This window comes from Procambarus clarkii, chromosome 84, assembly GCF_040958095.1.
Source record: "Procambarus clarkii isolate CNS0578487 chromosome 84, FALCON_Pclarkii_2.0, whole genome shotgun sequence".
In the NCBI taxonomy this organism is placed as follows: Eukaryota; Metazoa; Arthropoda; class Malacostraca; order Decapoda; family Cambaridae; genus Procambarus; species Procambarus clarkii.
In genome coordinates, this window is record NC_091233.1 from 16,599,804 (window position 1) to 16,613,247 (window position 13,444).

At 48.3% G+C, this 13,444-nt stretch overlaps 1 protein-coding gene across 1 annotated transcript in view; it reads right to left on the reverse strand.

The window, feature by feature from the left end:
- Positions 1-13,444, reverse strand: part of LOC138358589 (uncharacterized) — a 53,304-nt gene that overhangs the window by 1,028 nt on the left and 38,832 nt on the right. The window lies entirely within an intron of this gene.

The window sequence follows — 13,444 nt, forward strand, 5'->3', positions numbered from 1 at the left end:
TTATCCTCACATCCCAGCTCCTTATCCTCACATCCCAGCTCCTTATCCACACATCCCAGCTCCTTATCCTCACATCCCAGCTCCTTATCCTCACATCCCAGCTCCTTATCCTCACATCCCAGCTCCTTATCCACACATCCCAGCTCCTTATCCTCACATCCCAGCTCCTTATCCTCACATCCCAGCTCCTAATCCACACATCCCAGCTCCTTATCCTCACATCCCAGCTCCTTATCCTCACATCCCAGCTCCATATCCTCACATCCCAGCTCCTTATCCTAACATCCCAGCTCCTTATCCTCACATCCCAGCTCCTTATCCTCACATCCCAGCTCCTTATCCACACATCCCAGCTCCTTATCCTCACATCCCAGCTCCTTATCCTCACATCCCAGCTCCTTATCCACACATCCCAGCTCCTTATCCACACATCCCAGCTCCTTATCCACACATCCCAGCTCCTTATCCTCATATCCCAGCTCCTTGTCCTCACATCCCAGCTCCTTATCCTCACATCCCAGCTCCTTATCCACACATCCCAGCTCCTTGTCCTCATATCCCAGCTCCTTATCCTCACATCCCAGCTCCTTATCCTCACATCCCAGCTCCTTATCCTCACATCCCAGCTCCTTATCCTCACATCCCAGCTCCTTATCCTCACATCCCAGCTCCTTGTCCTCATATTCCCCCCCAAAAAGAGTTACAAGTAATAAGTCATGTCACTCTGTTGATAAGAGCCTAACATTGAGAGATCTTGAAGACGTGCAAGTGCTAGCAAGTGTCCTGAGTTACGAATGTTGCAGCAGCAGCAGCAGGAGCAGCAGCAGCAGCGGCAGCAGGAGCAGCAGCAGCAGCAGGAGCAGCAGCAGGAGCAGCAGCAGCAGCGGCAGCAGCAGCAGCAGCAGCGGCAGCAGCGGCAGCAGCAGCAGAAGCAGCAGCAGCAGCAGCGGCAGCAGGAGCAGCAGCAGCAGCGGCAGCAGCAGCAGCAGCAGCAGCAGCAGCAGCGGCAGCAGGAGCAGCAGCAGCAGCAGCGGCAGCAGCAGCAGCAGCAGCAGCAGCAGCAGCAGCAGCGGCAGCAGCAGCAGCAGCAGCAGCGGCAGCAGCAGCAGCAGCAGCAGCAGCAGCAGCAGGAGCAGCAGGAGCAGCGGCAGCAGCAGCAGCAGCAGCAGCAGCAGCGGCAGCAGGAGCAGCAGCAGCAGCAGCAGCGGCAGCAGGAGCAGCAGCAGCAGCGGCAGCAGCAGCAGCAGCAGTAGCAGCAGCGGCAGCAGGAGCAGCAGCAGCAGCGGCAGCAGCAGCAGCAGCAGCAGCGGCAGCAGCAGCAGCAGCAGCAGCGGCAGCAGGAGCAGCAGCAGCAGCGGCAGCAGCAGCAGCAGCAGCAGCGGCAGCAGGAGCAGCAGGAGCAGCAGCGGCAGCAGCAGCAGCAGCAGCAGCGGCAGCAGCAGCAGCAGCAGCAGACGAAGATAGTGACAAGACGCGGATTGAAGATTGAGTAACAGAAGTGTAATAGAGGAGAGAGACAGGCGAGAGACAGAGACAGAGACGGAATTACCCTTAATGACAGGAGAAGGAAAGTGAACGGCACAGATACCCACAACCACCATAGAGGCAAAGGACGCCTGGGATCGAACCCAGGACCACAGGATCACAAGTCCCGCGTGCTGTCCGCTCGGCCGACCGGCTCGGAGGGGGCAGCATGAGGGAGAGTGAGCCTAAGGGAGAGGCAGCATGAGGGAGAGTGAGGCTAAGGGAGAGGCAGCATGAGGGAGAGTGAGCCTAAGGGAGGGGGCAGCATGAGGGAGAGTGAGGCTAAGGGAGAGGCAGCATGAGGGAGAGTGAGGCTAAGGGAGGGGGCAGCATGAGGGAGAGTGAGGCTAAGGGAGAGGCAGCATGAGGGAGAGTGAGGCTAAGGGAGGGGGCAGCATGAGGGAGAGTGAGGCTAAGGGAGGGGGCAGCATGAGGGAGAGTGAGGCTAAGGGAGAGGCAGCATGAGGGAGAGTGAGCCTAAGGGAGGGGGCAGCATGAGGGAGAGTGAGGCTAAGGGAGAGGCAGCATGAGGGAGAGTGAGGCTAAGGGAGAGGCAGCATGAGGGAGAGTGAGCCTAAGGGAGAGGCAGCATGAGGGAGAGTGAGCCTAAGGGAGGGGGCAGCATGAGGGAGAGTGAGCCTAAGGGAGAGTGAGCCTAAGGGAGGGGGCAGCATGAGGGAGAGTGAGCCTAAGGGAGAGTAAGGTGAGAGGTGTCGAGGCTGGGAGTGAGAGAGATGGCTGAGGAAGCTGGACTTCAGGGAGCAATGAGCATTTGTCTTAGTTTTACGGTGGGAGGGTTGAGGGAGGGAGAGATTGAGGTAAAGGGGGGGGGGAGAAGGATGGCTGCAACAGGAACATAGGCAAGGCAGGGAGGCATGTAGAGAAGGGTAAATGTAGGTAGGGAAGGCAGGAAGGTAGGAATGAAGGGGCTGGATAGTAGTGGATGTATTGAAAACAAATAATTAGCATTAGTAATATTACACAAATTAATAAATAATTCACAAATTACTATTACATTAGTAATAATAAAATTAGTAATAATACACAACGAATTCACAAAATGAGAGGACAAAAGCTATTTAACTCGAACCTCTAATGAGTCCCCCAAGGGAGTCTGAAAACAGCAGCTGGCGCCTCAACCTGGGGCCAGATTCACGAAGCAGTTACGCAAGCACTTACGAACGTGTACATCTTTCTTCAATCTTTGACGGCTTTGGTTACATTTATTAAACAGTTTACAAGGGTGAAAACTTGCCAATCAACTGTTGTTATTGTTATAAACAGCCTCCTGGTGCTTCGGAGCTCATTAACTGTTTAATAATTGTAAACAAAGCCGCCAAAGATCGAGAAAAGATGTACAGGTTCGTAAGTGCTTGCGTAACTGCTTTCGTGAATCTGGCCCCAGGTTCGTAAGTGCTTGCGTAACTGCTTTCGTGAATCTGACCCCAGGTTATTACGAGTAACGAGTCTACAATCTTCCATGTGGGTGGTAGCACTCCAGACCTCCATGGTGGAGTCAGTAGAGTTGTGGGTTGTATTTAGTTTACCTCATGGTTGAGTGGGTTAAGGCATGCGTCGGGTATTCACTAGAACGCTGGGAGATCTTCTACTCTCCCAAGCCCGGCCTCGGCGTGACTTGTGATCCACCAGGCTGTTGCTAGGAGCGGCCCGCAGGCCCACCACAGCCCAGTTGGTCCGGCACTTCTTGAAGAAAACAATCTAGTTTCCTCTTGAAGATGTCCACGGTTGTTCCAGCAATATTTCTCATGCTTGCTGGGAGGACGTTGAACAACCGCGGACTTTTGTGACTTTAGTAGAACGAAAATTTAAACTAACAGTAGCAGCTGCTGGAATGGGAAGCGGTAAGAATATAAAGTGACAGAAGGAACAGAGAAAGAAAAAGAAACAGTAGGTAACAAAGATACAGGAAGTAGCAGGATATATATAGTAAGTAGCGAGAGATAGTGAAAAAAGTAAGGAAATGGGAAGTAGAGAGCGAAATAGGAGGTACAAGGAGAAATGGAATACAGAAGGAGAAATACGAAGCAGCAAGAAAAAGGGACAAGGGGAGAATAAGTATTACAGGAAAAATATAAACTCCAGTTCCAGGGCTCCAGCTGGTTGGTCCAGCTGAGTGTCAGGTGGTTGCCAAGTAAAAACGTAGCCTATTAAACCACGAAGACAAAGTAAGAGCCGTAACTATATAAGTATGCAGGAAACTAGATACGAAGGCCTATGGGTCCACACACACACACACACACACACACACACACACACACACACACACACACACACACACACACACACACACACACACACACAGACCTACTCATGAGAAAGGAATGGAATTTTAAGGAGATGGCTATCCCAGGCTGTGAGGATTTCAGAGACTACATAGCAGGCACCATGACAATGGGAGGACCAAGGATAGTAGTAGCAGTAATATATAATCCTCCACCAAATGACAAAAGACCCAGTCAAGAGTACGAAAGCAACAACATGGCAGTTAACACTATAATTGAGAGGGCAGCCTCTGCTGCCTGTAGAAGTAGATCCCACCTGCTCATCATGGGCGACTTCAATCACGGCAGGATTGATTGGGAGAACAAGGAACCGCATGGAGGCGAGGATACGTGGAGAGCCAAACTACTGGAGGTGGCGACTAGAAACTTCTTAACTCAGCATGTCAGAGAACCCACAAGGATGAGAGGAAATGACGAACCAGCGAGACTCGACCTGGTCTTCACCCTGAACGACTCTGACATAAGAGAAATCAGTTTTGAGGACCCAGTAGGAATGAGCGACCACAGTGTATTGGTGTTTGAGTACCTGATTGAAGAGGGGTTATTGAACTCGAGGAGGGATACCGAAACCAAAAGGTTAGCATACCTAAAGGGAAACTATGAGGAGATAAGAAAATTCCTAACAGATATAGCATGGGAAACAGAGCTCAGGGAAAAGACGGCCCAAGATATGATGGAATACATCACGCAAAAATGCAAGGACGCAGCAAACAAGTTTGTCCCAGTCCAAAAGGAAAACAGAGAAATGAAGATGAGAAACCCATGGTTTAATCAGAGATGTAGGCTAGCTAAGCAGCAAAGTAAAAGGGCATGGAGAAACTATAGGAATAACAGGACACTGGAGAGCAGAGAAAGATACCAGAATGCCAGGAATGAATATGTCAGGATGAGAAGAGAGGCAGAAAGACAATACGAAAATGACATCGCAAGCAAGGCAAAGACTCAGCCTAAATTGCTGCATAGCCACATCAGGAGAAAAACAACAGTAAAGGAACAGGTTATGAGATTAAGGATAGGGGCAGAAGGATTCACTACAAACGACAAGGAAGTGTGTGAGGAACTGAATAAGAAATTCCAAGAGGTCTTCACCTTAGAGCAAGGAGAAATCCCAGAGATAAGAGAGGGAATAGCTAACCAGGAACCACTGGAAGAGTTTGAGATTACCAGCGGGGAAGTAAGGAAGTGTTTACTAGAATTGGATGTGACAAAGGCTATAGGCCCAGATGGAATCTCCCCTTGGATACTAAAGGAAGGAGCAGAAGAACTGTGCCTCCCGCTCTCCATGGTGTATAACAAATCACTGGCAACAGGGGAACTGCCAGAAATTTGGAAAGCAGCTAACGTAGTCCCGATATACAAGAAAGGGGATAGACAGGAGGCACTGAATTACAGGCCAGTGTCCCTAACCTGCACACCATGCAAGATGATGGAGAAGATTGTGCGAAGAAAGCTAGTGGAACATCTGGAGCGAAGGAACTTTGTAACACAGCATCAACATGGTTTCAGGGATGGCAGGTCCTGCCTCACAGGGTTACTTGAATTCTACGACCAGGCAACAAAAATAAGGCAAGAAAGAGAAGGGTGGGCAGACTGCATATTTTTGGATTGTCAGAAAGCCATTGAAACAGTGCCACACAAGAGGCTAGTGAAAAAACTGGAGATGCAGGCTGGAGTGAAAGGGAAGGTACTCCGTTGGATACAGGAGTACCTAAGTAACAGGAGACAACGAGTCAGTGTGAGGGGTGAGGTCTCAGATTGGCGAGACGTTACGAGTGGAGTACCGCAGGGGTCAGTCCTTGGACCTATACTGTTTCTGATATATGTAAATGATCTTCCAGAGGGTATAGAATCGTTTCTCTCAATGTTTGCCGATGATGCAAAAATTATGAGGATTGAAACTGAGGACGATAGTAGGAGGCTACAAGATGACCTATACAGACTGACAGACTGAGTGAATGGTCCAACAAATGGCTGTTGAAGTTCAACCCGAGTAAATGCAAAGTAATGAAACTAGGCAGTGGAAATAGTAGGCCAAACACAGGATACAGAATAGGAGATGAAGTACTTAATGAAACGAACAGAGAGAAAGATCTAGGAGTTGATATCACACCAAACCTGTCTCCTGAAGCCCACATAAAAAGAATAACGTCTGCGGCATATGCGAGGCTGGCTAACATCAGAACAGCGTTCAGGAACCTGTGTAAGGAATCATTCAGAATCTTGTACACCACATATGAAAGACCAATCCTGGAGTATGCGGCCCCAGCATGGAGCCCGTACCTTGTCAAGCACAAGACGAAGCTGGAAAAAGTCCAAAGGTATGCCACTAGACTAGTCCCAGAACTAAGAGGCATGAGTTACGAGGAAAGGCTGCGGGAAATGCACCTTACGACACTGGAAGACAGAAGAGTAAGGGGACACATGATCACAACCTACAAAATCCTCAGAGGAATCGACCGGGTAAACAAGGATAAACTATTCAACACTGGTGGGACGCGAACAAGGGGACACAGGTGGAAACTGAGTACCCACATGAGCCACAGAGACGTTAGAAGTAAACATTTTACTTCTTACAACATTTTACATTGTAAACATTTTTACACACGTAAAGGACAAGTCATCTTGGAGTTAGCTGAGTAAGACTCAGCCTCCACCCCTCCTTCCTTCAACCAACACCACCACCCTCCAACACGTCTACCAGCCAACACCACCACCACCCTCCAACACGTCTACCAGCCAACACCACCACCACCCTCCAACACGTCTACCAGCCAACACCACCACCACCCTTCAACACGTCTACCAGCCAACACCACCACCACCCTTCAACACGTCTACCAGCCAACACCACCACCACCCTCCAACACGTCTACCAGCCAACACCACCACCACCCTTCAACACGTCTACCAGCCAACACCACCACCACCCTTCAACACGTCTACCAGCCAACACCACCACCACCCTCCAACACGTCTACCAGCCAACACCACCACCACCCTTCAACACGTCTACCAGCCAACACCACCACCACCCTTCAACACGTCTACCAGCCAACACCACCACCACCCTCCAACACGTCTACCAGCCAACACCACCACCACCCTTCAACACGTCTACCAGCCAACACCACCACCACCCTTCAACACGTCTACCAGCCAACACCACCACCACCCTCCAACACGTCTACCAGCCAACACCACCACCACCCTCCAACACGTCTACCAGCCAACACCACCACCACCCTTCAACACATCTACCAGCCAACACCACCACCACCCTCCAACACGTCTACCAGCCAACACCACCACCACCCTCCAACACATCTACCAGCCAACACCACCACCACCCTCCAACAGGTCTACCAGCCAACACCACTACCACCCTCCAACACGTCTACCAGCCAACACGCACCACCACCCTCCAACACATCTACCAGCCAACACCACCACCCTCCAACACATCTACCAGCCAACACCCACCACCCTCCAACACATCTACCAGCCAACACGCACCACCCTCCAACACATCTACCAGCCAACATGCACCACCACCCTCCAACACATCTACCAGCCAACACGCACCACCACTCACCAACACATCTACCAGCCAACACGCACCACCACTCACCAACACATCTACCAGCCAACACGCACCACCACTCACCAACACATCTACCAGCCAACACGCACCACCACCATCGCCCACCTGTTCTAAAGGAAAGCTGACAAAATTAATCCCAGGAATTAGAAGCCATTGGAAAAAGAGAGCTTAAAAAAAACGAAATTTAAATCCACCGAAAAAAAAGGACATACATGACTGAGGTATATAAATTCACATAAGAATTATAAATGAATATATATATATATATATATATATATATATATATATATATATATATATATATATATATATATATATATAAATATATATATATATATATATATATATATATATATATATATATATATATATATATATATATATATATAACTTTAGAACACTTTCCCACCAGGAGACTCGAACCCTAGCCAGCACAGAAGCCTTCCAGCAACTGGCATAACAGGTACGCCTTAACCCTCTCCACCACCTGCTCAGACCCTTAAAAGAGATGGTAATTTCGGAGTATTTAAATACACCAAAGATCACCACCTCCCAAGAGCACTAGAGCAAGTGAGGGGTCATTTATACGTTTATTTCATCAAGTCCCTGTTAATATGGGAGTCTCCTGGTGGGAAAGTGTTCTAAAGTTGTATACTTCACTCTCGTGTTTAGGAGAGTTGTGCCTTAAGCATAGACACTGTGTCTTCCCATATTAACAGGGACTTGATGAAATAAACGTATAAATGACCCCTCACTTGCTCTAGTGCTCTTGGGAGGTGGTGATCTTTGGTGTATTTAAATACTCCGAAATTACCATCTCTTTTAAGGGTCTGAGCAGGTGGTGGAGAGGGTTAAGGGCGTACCTGTTATGCCAGTTGCTGGAAGGCTTCTGTGCTGGCTAGGGTTCGAGTCTCCTGGTGGGAAAGTGTTCTAAAGTTGTATACTTCACTCTCGTGTTTAGGAGAGTTGTGCCTTAGGCATATATATATATATATATATATATATATATATATATATATATATATATATATATATATATATATATATAATATATATATAAAGTTTATCAATATAAATATATCAATAAGTAAACTTGTCACCTTAAGACGGGAAACTTGTCACCTTAAGACGGGAAACTTGTCACCTTAAGACGGGAAACTTGTCACCCTAAGACGGGAAACTTGTCACCTTAAGACGGGAAACTTGTCACCTTAAGACGGGAAACTTGTCACCTTAAGATGGGAAACTTGTCACCTTAAGACAGGAAACTTGTCACTCGAGACTAACAAGAAACTGCTCTACCAAAAGTGGCGAGAATTCTTCACTAGAGGTACCATAAGTATTTACAAATGTATTGTTTCTAGTGTTGTCCAGACTCAAAATGGTACCAGCCGACCCAATTCGAAATGGGATTGGCTGATCTAGCTCATATTTGTGTCTGCTGACCTGACTCAAATTGGTATCGGATGACAACTCAAATTGGTACTGGCTGACCAAACTTAAAATGATCCAACTCAAATTGGTTTCTACTGCTCCGGGTCAATTGGTTTCAGCTGAGCGAACACAAATTAGTATTGACCGACCAGAGTAAAAATTTAATATGCAACTATTACTTGGGTGGGTAATAAATCCCAAGTTTGAACTCCTTCGAAAAGTCCAATATTTAATATTCGACAAAAATTGATTTCGGCTGAACTAAACCGTCTTTAACGACGCTCAGATAAATCCCAGCAAATACACAACGTTTCCGGTGAGTCGTAACGATGTAATTACGTTGTTTCAACGTTTAAAGAACATTGTGGTTACACTGATGGACGTCTGTTAAACGAATGACGTAGATTGAGTGACAGACAGACGTGAGATTCAATGAACTGATTTCAGTATTGTTCCAAGAACGTATACGACTTGAAATCTTTCCGGTAGGGGCCTGATAGCTGAGTGGACACCGCTCGGGATTCGCAGTCCTGAGGTTCCGGGTTCGATCCCCGGTAGAGGCGGAAACAAATGGGCAGAGTTCCTTTCACCCTGATGCCCCTGTTCCCCTAGCAGTAAATATGTACCTGAGAGTTAGACAGCTGCTACGGGCTGCTTCCTGGGGGTGTGTAACAAAAAGGAGGCCTGGTCGAGGACCGGGCCGCGGGGACAAGGAAAGGGGGTACGGCAGGGGCAAGAAAAAGGGATGGAAAATGGTGAGGATGAATAGGGGGCAAGGAAGAGGGTGGCAGAAGAGGACGAGACAATGAGACGAGGAAAAGGGGGAGGAAGATCGACTGGGAAAACAGCCAATACATAAAAAATCATGTTATCTAAACCGTGTCTTGCCGTTTAACCATAAAGCCACACACTAGAAGGTGAAGGGACGACGACTGACGTTTCGGTCCGTCCTGGACCATTCTCAAGTCGATTGTGAGAATGGTCCAGGACGGACCGAAACGTCGTCGTCCCTTCACCTTCTAGTGTGTGGTCTGGTCAACATACTTCAGCCCCGTTATTGTGACTCCTCGCCTGCACTAGAAACCCACAGAAGCACAGACGCGTGTTGATAAAGCTGATGTCTCAAGGCCAGGGGTCAGATTCACGAAGCAGTTACGCAAGCACTTACGATCCTGGGACCAGATTCACGAAGCAGTTACGCAAGCACTTACGATCCTGGGACCAGATTCACGAAGCACTTACGCAAGTACTTACGAACCTGGGGCCAGATTCACGAAGCACTTACGCAAGTACTTACGAACCTGGGGCCACATTCACGAAGCAGTTACGCAAGCACTTCACCCCCACCACTACCGCCCCTCATCCCCCCCCCTCCACCACTAACCCTTCCCTCTAATTACAATGAATTCAATTATAGTTCAAACGCAAGATACAAAAAAGGCTGGCAGGCGGGGCTAAAGAGCTAGAACCTCGCTCCTCCGTAGCCACTGATAGGTAAGTACCACTACCACACCCCCCCCACTTCCACTAACCATCCCCCCCAACACTAACCCCCCCCCTCCCCCAATATGAACAACTCCCCCTAACCTCCTGATCCCATCCAATTTGGTGCTGGGTGACAATAGGGTGATAACATGCGGCTGTAAGAAGCAACACTCAGAGAAGTGCAAGATCGTGAGGTACAGCAGGGAAGACTGGATGGAAGGAAGGACTTAGTGGGAGAGTGAAGACTATAGGTGTGGCTGGGAGAGCCAGGGAACATCAAGGAGTGTGGAGCAATGTGTTTGTGGGAGTAGGTGTTGGTGTGAGTGTACTCACCTAGTTGTACTCACCTAGCTGTGCTTGCGGGGGTTGAGCTCTGGCTCTTTGGTCCCGCCTCTCAACCGTCAATCAACAGGTGTACAGGTTCCTGAGCCTATTGGGCTCTATCATATCTACACTTGAAACTGTGTATGGAGTGAGCCTCCACCACATCACCCCCTAATGCATTCCATTTGTCAACCACTCTGACACTAAAAAAGTTCTTTCTAATATCTCTGTGGCTCATTTGGGCACTCAGTTTCCACCTGTGTGTGTGTGTGTGTGTGTGGTGTGTGTGTGTGTGTGTGTGTACTCACCTAATTGTACTCACCTAATTGTGCTTGCGGGGGTTGAGCTCTGGCTCTTTGGTCCCGCCTCTCAACCGTCAATCAACAGGTGTACAGGTTCCTGAGCCTATTGGGCTCTATCATATCTACACTTGAAACTGTGAATGGAGTCAGCCTCCACCACATCACTTCCTAATGCATTCCATTTGCTAACTACTCTGACACTGAAAAAGTTCTTTCTAACGTCTCTGTGGCTCATTTGGGTACTCAGCTTCCACCTGTGTCCCCTTGTTCGCGTCCCACCAGTGTTGAAAAGTTCATCCTTGTTTACCCGGTCGATTCCCCTGAGGATTTTGTAGGTTGTGATCATGTCCCCCCTTACTCTTCTGTCTTCCAGTGTCGTGAGGTGCATTTCCCGCAGCCTTTCCTCATAACTCATGCCTCTTAGTTCTGGGACTAGTCTAGTAGCATACCTTTGGACTTTTTCCAGCTTCGTCTTGTGCTTGACAAGGTACGGGCTCCATGCTGGGGCCGCATACTCCAAGATTGGTCTTACATATGTGGTGTACAAGATTCTGAATGATTCCTTACACAGGTTCCTGAACGCCGTTCTGATGTTAGCCAGCCTCGCATATGCCGCAGACGTTATTCTCTTTATGTGGGCTTCAGGAGACAGGTTTGGTGTGATATCAACTCCTAGATCTTTCTCTCTGTCTGTTTCATTAAGTACTTCATCTCCTATTCTGTATCCTGTGCCTGGCCTCCTGTTTCCACTGCCTAGTTTCATTACTTTGCATTTACTCGGGTTGAACTTCAACAGCCATTTGTTGGACCATTCACTCAGTCTATCCAGGTCATCTTGTAGCCTCCTACTATCATCCTCTGTTTCAATCCTCCTCATAATTTTTGCATCGTCGGCAAACATTGAGAGGAACGAATCTATACCCTCTGGGAGATCATTTACATATACCAGAAACAGTATAGGTCCAAGGACTGACCCCTGCGGGACTCCACTTGTGACGTCTCGCCAATCTGAGACCTCACCCCTCACACAGACTCGTTGTCTCCTGTTGCTTAGGTATTCCTCTATCCACCGGAGTACCTTCCCTCTCACTCCAGCCTGCATCTCCAACTTTCGCACTAGCCTCTTGTGTGGCACTGTATCAAAGGCTTTCTGACAATCCAAAAATATGCAGTCTGCCCACCCTTCTCTTTCTTGCCTTATTTTTGTTGCCTGGTCGGGTGTGTGTGTGTGTGTGTGTGTGTGTGTGTGTGTGTGTGTGTGTGTGTGTGTGTGTGTGAGAGAGAAAGTATATGATAATGTATAGGAAGGCAAGAGAAGGCGGAGGAACGTAGAGGGACAAGACAAGGAACAGATGAGAATATTAGAGAAGCAGAAGGTGCTCTCCCTCCTCCGCCCTCTGGCCTATACTGCCGCTAAAATATGATCTTCGTAAACCCCATCATGTATTGAGACACTTGTATCGATGACAAGCAGTGAACAGTGTTATTTTCAACTACCACCAGGGGATAGTTATCTTTATGTTATCTTGAGATGATTTCTGGGCTTAGCGTCCCCGCGGCCCGGTCCTCGACCAGGCCTCCACCCCCAGGAAGCAGCCCGTGACAGCTGACTAACCCCCAGGTACCTATTTTACTGCTAGGTAACAGGGGCATAGGGTGAAAGAAACTCTGCCCATTGTTTCTCGCCGCCGCCCACAGGATCCGAACCCGGGACCACAGGATCACGCGTACAGTGTTCTCTCCGCTCAGCCACCGGCTCTCCTCTATAGGGGAAGTTGAAGACAGTGTCGCTAAAGAAAGTGTTCATAATATCAACAGTTGACGAAAATTTTGGACCGCCATTTTCCCATAGATTTTATAGCAAGGGGTTCTTACATCGATCTAAGAGGCACATATGTCGTAAGTGAACACGTAAGAGGTACATGTGTCTTAAGTGAACACGGATGAGGTACTTATGTCGTAAGTGAACATGTAAGAGATACAGATTTCATAAACTGAGAAGAGCTGCAGGTCTCGTAAATGAACACGTGTAGGAAGAGCCTCGTCCCAGAGGTCGTTACGACTTACGAGGTGATTAGGGCTCCTGCGCATCCCAACTAACAAGTCGCAATTTGAATCGTTACAGTAACCAACGTTACAAAATTAGCCTACTATGAATAGCAACGACTCACGAATATCCACGTACTGTATTCTAATAAATCACAGCATCTCACACACACACACACAAACATTCACGTTTTCTGTGCTTGGGTCGTTCTGTTAGTTTAGGTTAGGTTCGGGTTAACAAGCTCCACCGTCACAGACGAGGGGCTCAGGGTTCGAGTCTCCTAGAACCCAGGGCAATGGGCTGTTAGGGTTAGGGGTTTTAGGACGTCATTTTCTGTCCGTTGCGGCAGCTCAAAAAGATTAGCTGCCTCATTAGTGAAACAAATATTGGTGCACACAGAGATCACACTAACGTGATGCATCAA